The sequence below is a fragment of the Lactuca virosa genome, chromosome 8 (assembly GCF_052849685.1).
Source record: "Lactuca virosa cultivar CGN04683 chromosome 8, Lactuca_virosa_CGN04683_v6, whole genome shotgun sequence".
Classification (NCBI taxonomy): domain Eukaryota; kingdom Viridiplantae; phylum Streptophyta; class Magnoliopsida; order Asterales; family Asteraceae; genus Lactuca; species Lactuca virosa.
Genome location: NC_136433.1, coordinates 260339974 through 260356697, shown reverse-complemented (window position 1 = coordinate 260356697; position 16724 = coordinate 260339974).

Below are 16724 nucleotides of genomic sequence, written 5' to 3'. Positions count from 1 at the left end.
CATCAGCCACATATTTTTCATTTACCGTTGTAGTGCTCCAGGACCGATGCGGCGGGAGAGTTATAATCGTAAATGATTATAACATTCTTCCACCAGCCTTAATTAATTAAACTGCCAAGACCGGAACACCTTCAGATAGTAATAATATACATAAAACAACTAGTAGGGAAAATACTTTAAAGGAAAATAAACAAAATTAAACGATAAATGTTATAGAATTCTTTGAAAAAGTATCTTAAAAAATATCTAAAATACTTAAAATCATACAAGGATGGGTAGGAGTATTTTTAAAACATAAAAACTTATGAACTCGCCAACATTATGTTGACGTTTTCAATCACATGTATTTTCAGGAAAAAGAGAGTCGAAAGTGGCAATGTCATCGGAGATTCACACAAGGGATTGATTTGTAGTGCTATTTGTTTGTCGACGTTTGAATTATAGTTTGTAGTCGTCATGCTCGTACTACGATAAGATAATGTAATATATTATACTATTTATAAAAGTAATGTTTGTAATTATATTTTTGTGCATTTTTCAATGTATTCAATATTTGTAATCCATATCAACGTCATGATTCCGCCGTCGGCTAGGGGTGTGACAATAAATTCTTGATTTTGAAAATTATTTTATGAAAAAAATTAAGAGTTATTGAAGGAAACTGACTATATTATTTTTTAAAATAAGAGTTATCGAAATTGCCACTTTGAGCCAAAAGGGTTTGGACTAGCACTCATGGTTCAAAGGTTTTCATTTTATTGCCACTTTGGTCCAATTTACTTTAAATTTTTTTATAATGACAATTTTACCCTTGGTTTTTGTTTTTTAAATTTATTTATTTATTTAAATACTTTTATATTTAAAAGAAAATAAAAAAGAAAATGCATCTCTCTCTCTCTCTCTCTCTCTCTCTCTCTCTCTCTCTCTCTCTCTCTCTGCTCCCCCCACAGTCTTTCAATGACACCACCGCCGCCCCAACACTACCATCACCATCACTACATCTTGAAACCATAAGTCTGAAAACTCTGCCTCAAAGTTTGTTATCATTCAGGCCACCCAGTTCCCCCGGCGAAACTTTGTTTCAATCCTCACCCTCGTCTTGTTCAGGCACCATGATTCCACACTCAATTGAAGTAAAATCTCCAAAATCAAAATGAAAAATCGTTGCACAGGTTCTACAATTAATCTGAAACACAATCGTTGCTCAGGTTCGTCATTGGAGAAGGAGATTGACAAAGTCGTCGCCGCCACCACTACCAACCGTAGCTTCGATCTATGTGTTACCGCCTGAATCTTTAGGGTTAGGTTTTTGTTGCGGGAGCTTCGATCTGAAATCCCAATGGAGGAATAGCTCTGATTGACAGTCCCGGTTTTTACAAAATAAATTAGGGATTTCACAACTTCAGCGTTGGTAATAAGTGGTTTGTTATCGTCGGGGAGAGATAGATTAAGTAGCACTGTAATGGCGCACTCTTGAGTCCAAGGATCAGTGTGCTCTTGTAACGGTGTGCCCTAAGCAAACTTCAACCATGGTACCGGAGGCGGTGGTCGTTGACTGCGTTTGTTGGTTGATTGTGGTCTATAGACCATATGTTGAAGATTTACCGTGGTACTGGAGGGTGTGTTCGGGGTGGGTTTTCCGGTGATAGTGAAAATCGAGCCACAGATGGAAAAGATGAACTAAGAAGGGGGTGGTGCTGTAAACCGATCGTGATGAAGAACACAAACATATATGAAAACATATGGAGAAGACGAACATATCTGAAAACAGATGGAGAAGACTAACCCTAGATATGATTTCTCATTCTCTTTTCTCCATCTCTATTGACAACCGACGAGTTCAACAATTTGTTCTGGGTGTTGTTTTGTTCTTGGTGTTTTTTTGTTCATCTGGACAATTTTCAGGAAGAAGAAGATGGGTATTTGGAGAGAGAGAGAGAGAGAGAGAGAGAGAGCGATTTTCTTTTTAATTATAAAAGTATTTAAATAAATAAATAAAACTGAAAAAATAAAATCCAAGGGTAAAATCGTCATTACAAAGAAAATTAAAGTAAATTGGACCAAAGTGGCAACAAAATGGAAACTTTTGGACCATTGGTGCTAGTCCAAACCTGTTTGGCCCAAAGTGGCAATTTTAGACATACCACAGGGACCATTCTTACAATTTTGTCTTTTATTTAATAATACTTACGTAAAATCTCATAGTTACCCTTTTGTGCATCTAATTCTATGGACAACAGTGCACCATTTTACTATGCACCCTTCTAATCTACATCATTCATATAAAAATTCAAGGTTTATAAGAGTAATTGTATGGTTCTACGAGTTTAAAATGATTCTACATTGATCCTTTTATATATATATATATATATATATATATATATATATATATATATATATATATATATATATATATATATATATATATATAACATTAAACGAATTGAACGTTCAATGAACTGTTTGTGAACCGTTCGGCAAGAAGTTCATTAATGTTCGTTTATTTAGTAAATGAACGAACTTGAACAACGGTCTCGTTCATTCATTTATGTTTTTTGATACACAAAAGGCAGTGGACCTGTCAATTGGTGGTATAAATTAGCAAGCAGGGTATCCAACTCAGGGAACGAAAATTAATCTAACTACTAGAATTATCTAAAACAATTAGTAAAATAGAAGGGGTTTCTCTAGTTTTGCAAGACTAGAAACTTAACTGAAACTTAACTAACAGCTAAAAGCAAGTAAAAATCAACTAAATTCACTAATCAAAAGGGTTTCTGTTTAGGTTCGATTCATTTACTCCTATGGTTAATTTTATGACAATGCAATGGATTAATTGTTATTGGTTACCGACTAAAGTGATTAGATTCACATCCGCTATTACCAATCCTTAGAAAACAAATTAATTTAAGCAGTGATCAAGTGACTAAACTAATGAATTTCCTAGTTTAATTATTCGGATTAAATAAGACTTGTAGTTAGCTAATTAAATTGGTAATTCAATTAACCCCTTGTTGATGGTTTATCATACAAGCTAACACATTAATTTACCCATTCTCTAGTTAATCATAGTTTCACATTCACTATTCCTAGGCACATAACAATGTGTTCACATAAATCACATTAGATAAGCAATTAAGAGATGTTCATGCAGCTTAATTACTTAGCAATTAACAGAAAATAGTATATTTAATGCATAAGGGTCTTTAACAAGCTTAATTTAACAAAAATTCACCAAATAACAATCAATCCAAACATAAATTAATCCATATGAGCAAACTTATCTACCCTAAACAAAAACTAACGAAATTAGTTCATAATTACAGCAGATAAAAACCTAAAAACGAATTCAATCAATCCAAACATGGTTCTATTCAAAGATAAAGTGGAAAAGTAAACTTATGTTGCCTTAATCTTCTTAGAATTGAGGATTAGGGTTCTTCTCACATTCCTCAGGTCTCCAGCAGTCTCCTTAGTCGCTAAGTAATCTTCCAAAAAGCCAGAGAGAGTTTTGGACTCGGGTATATCCTCTATTTATAGATTTCAGAAAACAGAGGCTACTCGTCGAGTAGCCAACCGACTCGCCGAGTCCCCTCGAAGAATCCGTGTACGGCAAGGACTTTGTGTTTTACTTCGCGAACATTCGTGCCTACTCATCGAGTAGACGTCCCTACTCACCGAGTACTTCAGGATTTTGGCTCTTTTTCTTCTTTCTTCAATTCCCGAGCTTCCGAATACATCTCCTGCGTCCTTTTGCTTCCGAGCGTATCTTTTGGATTGAAAATACAATTTAAACACAATTAAGCACCTTTTGTCCATAAATTGCAAATAATTAGCCAATAAATAATAAAAATCTATACTAAATATATAGCTAAATATGCACATATCAAAATACCCCACACTTGACTTTTGCTTGCCCCCAAGCAAAACTGAATTTTAGCACACTAATATTACATAAGACAATCCCAATTAAACCCAGCCATTATGCCAAGACCACAACGCATGCATTTGTGTCTAAAATTTTCCTAAGTACCCCCTCAATTCTAAATACTCACAATCCTCATAAACACTCGCCCACTTCTTTTGAACAATGCTCATTTTATGCATCCCTCCGAATCCATCCGCAGAAAACCTCCTAGCCTCAAGGTATTTTTGGTTGAGCAACCCAAGCATACATAATCTAGATAACTACAAAAAAAATTTATACCATTATTGAGCTTTTGGAATTCTTCACTTCTTTGATAATTGATCTTTTATTTGAATTCACCACCTTCTTTGTTTGATTTTTGGGTATCTTCAACTTTTGGAATTTCTTTAGAATTTTGATCTTTTGATCTTCACTTTAATTGCTCCAAAACTCTTTCAACTTTTTGTTTTGATTCCCTCTCTTTTTTTTCACATGTAACTCACTTTTTTTCTCACTCAAAAACTACATGCTTAAGCAAGGGTGCTCAACTTCAACCTTTATTGATTAAAGATAAAAAATTTCCTAGATACATTTCAAGTACACGATGTTAAACATATTGCATCCCTCAAACTAAGCGAGGTTGTGTTTTTGTCCCATGATTTCACTAGAATAAAAGAGGCCACAAATGCACTAGAATGTATATTGGCTCAACTAAACATTTGGGTCTTCATGCAATCATCAAACATAACACTAGCATGATGCCTAATTGCTTTTTACCAAATTTTCTAAATTAAGTCCTAGCAAATTTAATGCAAAATTTTGAAAATTAAGCCTAAAATTAAGCCTAAAATTAGGATTCTAATTAACTAACATAACCAACCCCCTACCCCACACTTAATTCATGCAATGTCCCCATTGCATGTTATGCATGATAAAGAACATAAAAGTAAAGAGAGAATTGGAACAAACTCCCCTGGGATAGTAGTCGCGAGGTTGATTTTCTTCTTTGAAAGCTCCATCTTCAATTGGCTTTAGACATGGGAACAGCTCATCCATGTCTTGGGTGTCAAATCTCGTGTGGTATAGCTCCAAATATGCAGGAAAAATAGTCTCAAAAATCTTCAGGAATTAATCTTCAAAGAATATCAGCAAAGCCCGTATCATATGTGGTCAAAATCCAAGTTTTGGTAGTGGAATATTGAGTGACTCGCCGAGTCACTACGGCTGCTCGGCGAGCAAAGGGCTTTTAGAAGAAAAGGCGTGGTATCTCAAGAGGACTCGTCGAGCCCAACTTATGCACTCGACGAGTACAACACTGAGTGATAAATAAATCTTCTGCTTTTGAGTCCGTTTCTGATGTGATTGGGTATGGCAATTTAGTGTCTCTCCTTCATTTTTCTTCAATAAATAACACTCTTAAACCCTCTTCGATAACAGACTCGACCTTAAACTCAAAACTTGCACATTCTCATCTAGACCCGACTCGTACTCTACCCTTGACATTTGAGACTCTTGCATGCATCCTAGCTTCAATCTGAAAAATAAGAGCAAACACAAGTGATAAAAAAACAAACTCCTACTTTAACGTCCTAAAAGTTCAAAACCCACAAAACAAATAAAAATAGTTTTCAAACATCCAAATTAAAAACAAAACAAAACATCAATATTCATCCTCCTCTTCGTTTCCTCCAGTTCCACTTCCACCAACTTGGTTCCTTCTTGCTTGCACTCTCTCCTCCCAACTTGGCACATAAGGAAATCCGGGTCCGGGCCTTGGTGCGATATTCATTTGTTCAAATAAATAAACAAATGATTCATTGTTTTAGTTCATGCTTCTTCCAAGGTCGTCCTGGTACCTTCTTGCCTCCATGTTGTACCAGTCCATGGGTAACTCTTCATCCACCAGAATGACCGGTGGGTCTTCTCGGACGGGCTCTCTTCTTTGCCTTACCCTTCTTCCTAGCTCCTCGGGCTCTAACACTGCATCTGCATTCGGGATTCCAAAATGTCCCCCACTATAATCCTCAATGATCCTTGTCATCCTGAATAATGTGGTGCTAAACGGAGGAGAAGGAATCATTGTCAATACCCTTGTTGCACCTTGGTCCAAAATCCCATACGACCTCGCCATCTTCGTAACAAACATGCCCCCGTTGATTTTGGAAGTGATCCGCTCCTTAACCGCTCCCTCTGCTAAATATTTTGCCAAACAATATGGCAAATTGCAGAAAACATCGGGAGTGATAATGCTCCACATGTAGAAAATGTCAAGAGTAGGGACCTTATCATCATCCTTTCACATGTTAATAGTACTTGCGATTAGACGATGTATCAGGCGATGAATTGGGGAACAGATACTCCCCTCTTGAGCAGACGATGGAATGTAGACCCGGTTTGCAATTGTATTCCACCAAGTAGATGCAACCACCTCTTCGGGCAAGTCCTTGTGACAGTGTTCCAAGAATGTTACAAAGTTTTCAGACATGATCACATTTTGATCATAAATTCCCAATCTCCATGCGAGCTCCGCCATGCTGCACTGGCGCACTTCTCCTCCAAGACAAAATGTAATAACATTTAGACTATAATAATCATCACCGCCTCAGAAGGAGATGGTAGCAAAGAATTCCCAGCAAAGTTCTTGGTAAACTGGCTCTTGAATCTTGAACAATCGACTCCAACCGTCACAAACTATTGTCATCCCATCATTTTTGAAAGACTTGACCAAATAAGGAGTTAACTCTTCCTCCAACCCGGTTTGACCCATCCAATGCCAGTCGATTGCGTTGGGGACATAAATCTCCTTTCGTTTTAGTGTTTCCAGCTTAGTTTTCGTACGGGCGAGTGAAGATTTGGAGGTTATTTGAGGAAAATTCAGCCATGGGATGTCCCCATAACCGCCTCCCCTTGAACTTTGTCCACGCCTAGACATATTATCTACAAAATAAAACCAAGAACACCACAAACAAAATACCGAAAAATTAAAAATGTCAAAATAATGGGCATCTGCAACATGGACTCGCCGAGTAGAAGTCCTGCTCGACGAGCAGGATGAACTGTGCGAGTCGGTCCATGTTTTAATTCTGATTCGGGCAAAATCAACCATCCAAACACACAAATTAGTCCAGGGGTTTGTCTTGGTATGTCTATTAAGCATAAATTTGCAAGAAATTTCGTCTAAAACAACCTAATTCGTCCTAAAAATCAAAACCCTAAGATTGGAGTAAACCCCAAAATTGGGTTTTTCATGGATTACAGCCACAAATCTACCCAAGACATGAACTTTAACAAGATTAAGTGGGAAAAACGTATGAAGTTGTGATTTACCAATTAGGGGAGAAGATGAAGGCTTGAGGGGAGAAGATGCTCGACGAGCGGATGGTGGCTGCGTATGAAGTTGTGATTTACCAATTAGGGTTAAAACCCCTTATTTACAGAATGTAAATTAAATATTTTTTTCGGGTAAATACGTGTACTCGCCGAGTAGGCGTACCTACTCGCCGAGCAGATACGTGAATCCGCGTTTTCTCGGGAATTTCCAAATAGACTCGCCGAGCATATATATCGACTCGACGAGTTTTTCGTTTTGTTTAAAAATTTTAGTTTTTAATTTTTATGCCACCAACCCCACACTCGAACAATGCTTGCCCTCAAGCAATCATTTTAAGCACATAAAAATATTGATAAAAGCAAATCCTAAAAGAAACAAACACAAAAGGAAAGAGAAATGTAAAAGAAAGCAAACTCTAAACTCGGGTTGCCTCCCTGAAGCGCTTCTTTTTGAGGAGTCTTTAGCTGGACTCCATCCCGCTTTACGTGTTGCTGCTTCCTCCATTAGAACCTCCTTCTTCAGTTTCGGCACTTTATATTTTGTCTTGTAAAGATGGATCCTTTTCTTATATGCCCTTTTCACTTCTTCTATTCTCTTTCTTGCAGCATTTTCTTCAGCCTTACGCTTTATCCCTTGACCATGCTTCTTCTTATTCACTCCTTCCTTTTTATGCCCCATTGTTTCCGTTCCTTCTTGATTTCCCCCGGTTGCCTTATGGGTCATTACTTCATCATTACTTGAAGGCAAAAATTGTTCCTCACTTTTAGCACATATAACGGAATCCGGTGGTTTGAAAGTGAAAACCTCAAACGTAGTAGAGACAAGGGCACGAGGCTTGGTTCGTTTGCTTTTGGTTGACATTCCTTCTTGATCTAGTATATGTGATTCAATAGAAGAGTGATTCTTATCATTATTCCAAGTTTTAGTATCCTCTTTATTTTCGAAAGTTGCGTTATCCACTTCTTGGGCAGCCTCATCATTTTGCACAATTGTTTCAAGACAAGCCAAATGTGCATTCTCAAAGTTGATAAAATGTCACACCCCCGAACCAGACGGTGGAAACGTCTGGGGGCTTGTGTGTGACTACATCTTGAAATATCATTACAGTGAATATAAATGAAACATAACATCATCATTATCATGCATAATATAATACAACTGCCATTGTTTTACATCATGTACAATCTTTTAAATAACATGACCAAAACATTCAATGTATGATGTTTAACAATACACAAAACAAAATCCCATATTCTTGTTGATTCTTCTGCTTAACGAGTCCCTGAGAATACAAGTTATTTTGAAAACGTCAACATATATAATGTTGGTGAGTTCATAAGTATATTTGAGAAAATGATTTGTATAACTTTGTAATCACAAGAAAATCCTGTATTTTCTTAAAATAGTTTGGTAAGTTTATGTCCGATCTTGTATTAATGCATGTGTGTTACTGTTTAATAGAATGTCGAAAGTGATAGAAGAAAATGTAAATATAATGCCCCCAGACAACCCGATGTTGCCCGAAAAAGAAGAATAGATCATGTTGCCGTACCAACACCGAGGTTGAGTACCAGTGTGAGTAAGTTTCCGAGTAATCCAAAATAAAAGAAAATAGTCTTCCGCAAACTTCATAACGTTAATTCCTCTAAGTGAGCCGTCATAACCATACTAAATAATGACAATTTCGCCTGTCTTGGCGTTTGTGAACGCCGACTAAAAAATAGAATAAGGTTATAGTCACCCTAGACTGATGTAGTCTAACTGTTGCGAACAGCTCAGGTGTGGGGTGTCATCCCCGTATAGATCTATACACAAAGAGGCTACGATCGTACACTCAATAGGTGTCAACTGACTAAACTCACTAGATCCTTAATCGAATTTACGCGAAGAGAAATGTACAAAACTCATTCCAGGTCCAACGAACCATGTAAGCGAACCACTAGGGCATCGCTAAACATGTGAGTCATTTTCAGACCTAATATGAATGAGATTTATATCACATGAGCCCGAAATATATGTAAAAGTACAACTAAGGCCCATCTCACATGTAAAGTATTTACAGGCCCAAATAGCACGCAAATAGTATCCAAGGTCCGTCACACATGATAATGGGTTAATAAGGCCCAATAAACATATAAATAGTATTCAGGACCTATCAAACATATAAATGGGTCACTAAGGCCCAATAAACTAAAAATGATCAAAATTAATCCGTTTATTAGTTTATTGTTGGTTTTGGTCCAATTAGTCACTAATATAGCAAAAATACCAACTTTTTGTAAAAATGACGTTCTTGGCCCAATAAGCCAAAAATTTACATTAAGGCCCAATTTTAGTAAAAACAACACTTTAGTCCCCATTTTGTTCAAAACTTGTATTTATCACTAGTTTTTGGTAAAAATAACATTTTAAACCCATTTTTGTCAAAATACCATTTTGGCTTGAATTTTTGTGAAAAGACACATTTTTCTGGTTTTTGACTTTTCTGACCTGGTTGTTGGAAAATTTGTAGAAACATCATCGTAAGTATAAATTTGGATCCGTAAATTCTGGAAGTTTGGAAACTTTGTCTACTTTGTTCACAATTTTTCTCATAATTTTTAATGGCCTCTAACAGGTGTGAAATTGCTCACCTTCACAGGATGGTCCGGAATTATTTCAAATATGATAGGCAGTTTTGTAAAATTCGCCAAAAATTGTAGAAAAATCGTATGAAAACGGGAGCGTAGTCATTTTAAAGGTATAAACCTCAACCTTTTGCATGTAAAATATTTTTGAAAAATATTATCATTAAGTTGATCAAAACAGTCCGAGATTGGACCAAAACGTTTCTGTCAAGGGCTGATTTATGAGTTTAGTTTATAGATCTTTGAACACAACACTCATTTTTGCTATTTTAAGTGTATAAAACCCAGATCTACAAGTTTACATGTATTATATGTGATAACACATACTTTTCTCAAGGTTTTCATGTAGATCCAAGTGATAAACTTAATGTTCTTAACATATTTTTAGATTTATGAAGTAAATAGCACATAATCAACAAATAAGTCATGAAAAACACACATATTCATGCATATACACATAGATCTACATAAAGCAACTTGTATTCTCCCCCAAAACCAAGTAAAAATAAAAAATAGGGGGTATGAACTTACATTTGCTTTGATGTTTCGGTTTTGAAGAAGAAATGAAGAGATTTTTGGTCCTAGCAACACCTTGGAGTAGTTTTCGGACTTAGATGATTTCTAGGGAGTTAGATCATGAATAATTGTTTAGAAGGAGTGTTCTAACATAAAAAAAATGGAGTTATGAAACTTGGATATGTAAGAACTCACCAAGGAATGATGATATTAGTGAAGAGTCTTCTTGGAACACATGCAAAAATTTTGAAAATCTTGATGGAAGGAGGAGTGTTCTTGAGAGATTTGAGAGTGTTTGAAAATGAATCATGTGTGTGTGTGTTTCATGCTCACGGCCAAAGAATAAAGAGGAGAGGGGAAGAGAGGGCTTGCATGGATACATGAGAGTGCTTAGTTGTTTGTTGTATAATGTGCCTAGTTGTCCATCAAACAAAAATGAGGTGGCATGGCTTGGGTAATTAACCATTATATAATTAAAATGTTCTTTTTTTTACACTAATGGGCCGAGAAAGGGAAAGTATGGAGGAGCTTGGGCCTTATCTTGATTTGGTTCGAGTTTATGAGGCTCATAGAAAAAGGTTTTCGGCCCATTGGGCCTTTAGATGTGTTTATGGTCCATTAAAAGTCCATTAGGTTGTTTTATGGCTCTTTAGGGTGATTGGAGTTGTTATGGCCCAATAAGGCCAATTAAGGGTAAACTAATCCATTTTAGGCTCATTATGGCCCAAAATGTTTAGTTTTATGAATGTGGGTTCATTTTGAACCCAATGAGTGTTTCTAGACCCCAAAATAGTCAAATTGAAGGTTTATTGGCCCAAAAGGCCCAATAAGAGGATCCTAGTCCGTAATGAACTTGAATCGGGATTTCTAGGGTTTTCAACCCATAGTTGAACATGTGAGATGTATTGTATTAGGTTTTGACCTTCATTCAAGAGTTTGGATTCAAATGGATGACGTTGATTGAACATAGAATATGATATTAACTTAGAGTACAAGCCTTACAATAGATGATGTTTTCATGAGAATAGAATTTCCTAGCAAAAATGCCAGTTATGACATCATCCCCCCGTTAGAGGGAATTTCGTCCCGAAATTCTTTCGAAAGGTAGGGTCATGAATGAGAGAATAGGTGAGGGTACTTCTACTTCATCTGATCTTCGCGTTCCCATGTGAATTTCGGTCCACGCTTAACGTTCCATCGAACCTTCACAATCGGAATGCGGCTCTGCTTTGTACGCTTTACTTCCCTATCCAATATCTCGACTGGTTCTTCGACGAACAGGAGATTCCCGTTGATCTCGATCTCTTCTAGAGGAATGACAAGTTTTTCTACTGATAGGCACTTTTTCAGGTTTGAGATGTGGAACACGGGGTGAACGTTGCTAAGTTTGGCAGGTAGCTGCAGCCTATAAGCCATTGGCCAATCCGGGCGAGAATCTCGAACGGTCCGATGTATCGTGGCTTTAGTTTTTCCCCATTTTGCTAAAACAGATCATTCCTTTCCAGGAAGAGGCCTTCAATAGCACTTGATCTCCGACCTGGAATTTCAGAGGTTTTCGTCGTTTGTCGACATAACTCTTTTGTTTGTCTCGTGAAGCTTGAAGTCGAGTTCTGATTTGGATTATCTTCTCCGTCGTTTCGCGAATGGTTTCTAGTCCCGTGAGAGTACTGGCGAGTGATCTGCATTTATGACCATAAAGAGCCTCAAAAGGAGAAACCTTGATGCTTGTGCGATAGTTGTTATTGTATGAGAATTCAATCAAGGGCAACCGGGTATCCCATGACTTGCTGAATTCAAACACCCAGGCTCAGAGCATGCCTTCCGAAGCGACTGTCAAAATCTTGAAGTAAATTCGTTATCCCGATCCGAGATAAAAGATGCTGGTTCTTCATGGAGTCTCACGATCTCCTTGATGTAGATTCGTGTTAATCTTTCAGTCTTGTTTGATTCCTTTATTGGCGTCAAAATGAGCAGATTTGGTTGACCTATCGACTATCACCCAGATAGTGCTCAATCCAACTCTTGTAAAAATAAGCTTCGTCTTTTTGACTGCGAGAGTTTTATCCAGTCTACGCAGTGCTTCCTTCGCGATATTCACTGGCTTCGATGCCTCCAAAGCCGGTCGTAGGTGTTGATAGTGTTTGTTCTTGTTTCGTGAGCCGTCGAGTATGTTATCGATGAAAATAATTAAAAGGCTGACTAGGAATGAGTGGAAAGCTCGGTTCGTGGGGTCCATGAATACCGTGGGGGCATTCGTTTGACCGAAGGGTATCGCGACGAATTTGGAATGGCCATATCGAGTTCGGAAAGCAGTTTTTGGAATGTCCTCTTCTCGGACTCGGAGCTGATGATAACCGAATCTTAGATCTATTTGGAGAAGTAACTAGCTTCTTAAAGTTGGTCAAATAGGTCGCCAATCCGAGGAAGTGGGTATCGGTTTTTGATAGTGCATATTCAATTCCCTAAAATCGATGCACATTCTGAAGGATCCATCTTTTTTATGAACAAGACCGGAGCTCCCCAGGGTGAGAAGCTTGGTCTGATGAATCCTTTGCTCAGCCATTCTCTTAGTTTGACTAGATAACTTCTGAATTTTGGCGGGAGCTAACCTGTAGGGTGAATTGGCAATTGATGTGGTTCCCGGTATGAGGTCGATTCGAAATTCGACCTGTCTCTCTGGGGTACTCCCGGAAGTTCTTCGGGAAATATATCCGGAAAATCATATGCTACTGGAATACCTTGTATGCTTACTTCTTCCTTGGCCTTATCCACAACGTGAGCGAGGAAAACATAGTTTTTCTTGTGCAGGCACTTCTGTGCCTTAATGCACGAGATAAGACGAGGATTGGCGCCAGGTTTATCGCCATAGTTTATTAGAGTTTCGTGATTGGGGAGGTGAAGGCAAACGACCTTCTTGCGACACATAATATCAGTATGGTGGGGGGCTTAACCCGACCATGCCGATTATCACATCAAAACTCCTATTATTTACTGGCATCAAATCTATTTGAAATGAATGGTTGTTTAGTGTTATGGTGCACCCTACATAAATATCTTTGTTGATTCGGTCTTTCCCATTAGCCATCTCCACCGTGAAGGCTTCGTTTAGCTTCTGGGGTTGTTGTTTTAGTAAGTGCTCGAATTTGTTACTAACGAAGCTTCGCTCAGCTCCACTATCGAATGAGATGTAGGAGAAAGGGTTGTTAAGTGGGAACGTACCAGTAACAACCATCGGGTCTTGAATTGCTTCGCCTTGACCTAGGGTTAGGACCCTTCCTGATCCTCCTGTCCCTTGATTGTTAGCCTTGGGGCAATTGCATCGGGAATGGCCGGTTCCTCCACACCCATAACAGGTGTGACTGGCCCCAACATTGATGTTGTTGTTACTGTCGTTGCGATTGTTGTTGTTGTTTGGCTGTTGATTCTGTTGTGGATAAGTTCTGCAGTATTTGGCGGTGTGACTCTTTCGGTTGCATCTATTACAATACGGCTCCCGGCAGGCTCCCTTATGATGTAAATTGCCTTGGTTGCATTTTGGAAGGCTTCCAGCATATGATCTCGCTGGTGTTGATGTAGTAGGTGTTATGGTCGCATGGACAACAACAACATGTTGCTTCTTCGAGAACCCTTGAGTTGGCTGTCCCTTTCTCTTACTTCCAGACTTTCGCTTCCTGCTCTTACACTTGGGGTTTGGAGTGCCTTGATAAGCTGTCACTTGTTGGTTTCCGTGCTCATTCCTTCGGCTGGAGTTGTCGATGCTATTTCCACCTCTATTGGTGTTGTTTGCGTTGAGTTGTGCCATAGCAGCAGTTACTGCCGTTGTTACAGCAGCTTGGAATGTAGCAGAGTCCATCTGTAGGAGCGGTGTCTCGCGGGTGTGCTTGTTATTTCTGTGGGATGACATTTTCCTGCTGCATGTTGATAAGCCAGATCGTAAGTAATGATCGTCATTCCTGGTTGTACTCTATAAATTTCGCGTCTTGTCGTATGATTCTCATTGTTTCCATCTACATCCCTATGATCTATTTACGGTAGTAGGTAATCCCAGATTTGGCACGATCGTTACGTCTATCCTTAGAGTATATGGGTTGTTTTGGTTTCGAGATCCTTAAGTATCTAGCGGTTTCGAGGGTTCGGTTGTGCATATAATTGAATTTATGCAATAACATGAAATAAAGATAGCACATACTTGTTTCATTGGTAAGTACCGTCTTAGTACACGAAAGAGAGTCATATCGGATAGTAGGGGGAAAAGCTGATCCTAATCGTGACGGAAAGTGTCTAGTGGTGGTGCTGATGAAGTGGATGCTCCCCGGAGACGAGCTACTTGTCGCTCGGTATCTCGTAGTCGTACCTCCCAACTAACTGTCTTGCTTGGGAGTCCCCGATCACTCCCCGTGTTTGTCTCTCAGCTCTTTCCACAGTAGTCCGCATTTGGTCCATTTGATTGGGGGTTTCCTGAGCTCAGTTGCCAATGTCTCGGGTGTTCCGGGCCATGACTGGGAGGGCCCGGTCAGCTAGTCCTCTATGACTAAGATCGAAAAGATCTCGGGTCATACCGTAGGGCGGTCGTATCCCCTGCTAGCGAATCTATCTCCAATATCGAGTGCCCATGAGGCGGGGGGCCACCGAGGCCCATACGATAAGTCGGTGCTCTGGCCATGTATGGAGGATTGATGACATCGGATTCTGCATCCGAGGCATCATCGTCATTGCCCTCGAGCTCTTCCTCTTCGAGGTCCACCACTGATTCGGCGGGTCCATCTGCAAGTTCTACTTCATGTTCCTCCTCTCGTTCTTCCTCTGAGTCTCCTTATGGGTCTTCCTCTGGGTCGAGCCACCCTGATTTTCCCTGACTAGGGAGATAGGGATTTCCTGGCTAATGATACCCGTCTATAGTGTATGGCACGAAGGGGTATAAATACTAGAAACAAATAGCACACCAATTACTCCCATAGTATTTTAATTTTGTTTAGGTTTGGTTCTATAAGCTCTTTGGATAATTAAATGGTAAGTTTTTGATTCATTGTCCATCACAATTACTCCCGAACACATGTTGTTCGTATTTTGAATGAATGTAGTTGATCAGGCTACATTCACCCCCAATACGACTACATTACTGCCCGGGTTTAATAGCGATGTTCAAATCCTCCAAAGACTTTTACTGTTCTTGTTGTGTTATTACTCTAAAATGCACACATAAGTATGTATTTTAATTATTATGTTCAGAGTAGTTTAGTCCCATTGTATTTATAGTTGCATATCTTGTATGGTTAGATATGTCAGTTCACTATAAACAATGCTCTGATACCAATCTGTCACACCCCCGAACCAGATGGCGGAAACATCCGGGGGCTTGTGCGTGACTTCATCTTGAAATATCATTACACAGAATATAAATGAAACATAACATCATCATTACCATGCATAATATATTACAACTGCCATTGTTTACATCATGTACAATCTTTTAAGTAACATGACCAAAACATTCAATGTATGATGTTTAACAGTACACAAAACAAAATCTCATATTCTTGTTTATTCTTCTGCTTAACGAGTCCCTGAGAATACAAGTTATTTTGAAAACGTCAACATATATAATGTTGGTGAGTTCATAAGTATATTTTAGAAAATAATTTGTATAACTTTGTAATCACAAGAAAATCCTATATTTTCTTAAAATAGTTTGGTAAGTTTATGTCCGATCTTGTATTAATGCATGTGTGTTATTGTTTAATAGAATGGCGAAAGTGATAGAAGAAAATGTAAATAGAATGCCCCCAGACAACCCGATGTTGCCCGAAAAAGAAGAATAGATAATGCTTTCATACCAACACCGAGGTTGAGTACCAGTGTGAGTAAGTTTCCGAGTAATCCAACATAAAAGAAAATAGTCTTCCGCAAACTTCATAACGTTAATTCCTCTAAGTGTGCCGTCATAACCATACTAAATAATGACAATTTCGCCTGTCTTGGCGTTTGTGAACGCCGACTGAAAAATTGAATAAGGTTATAGTCACCCTAGACTGATGTATCTAACTGTTGCGAACAACTCAGGTGTGGGGTGTCATCCCCGTATAGATCTATACACAAAACCCCGCTCTCCCTCAAAGAGACTCTGATTATAACTACAGGCTACGATCGCACACTCAATAGGTGTCAACCTACTAAACTCACTAGATCCTTAATCGAATTTACGCGAAGAGAAATGTACAAAACTCATTCCATGTCCAACGAACCATGTAAGCGAACCACTAGGGCATCGCTACACATGTGAGTCATTTTAAGACCTAATAGGAATGAGATTTATATCACATGAGCCCGAAATATATGTAAAATG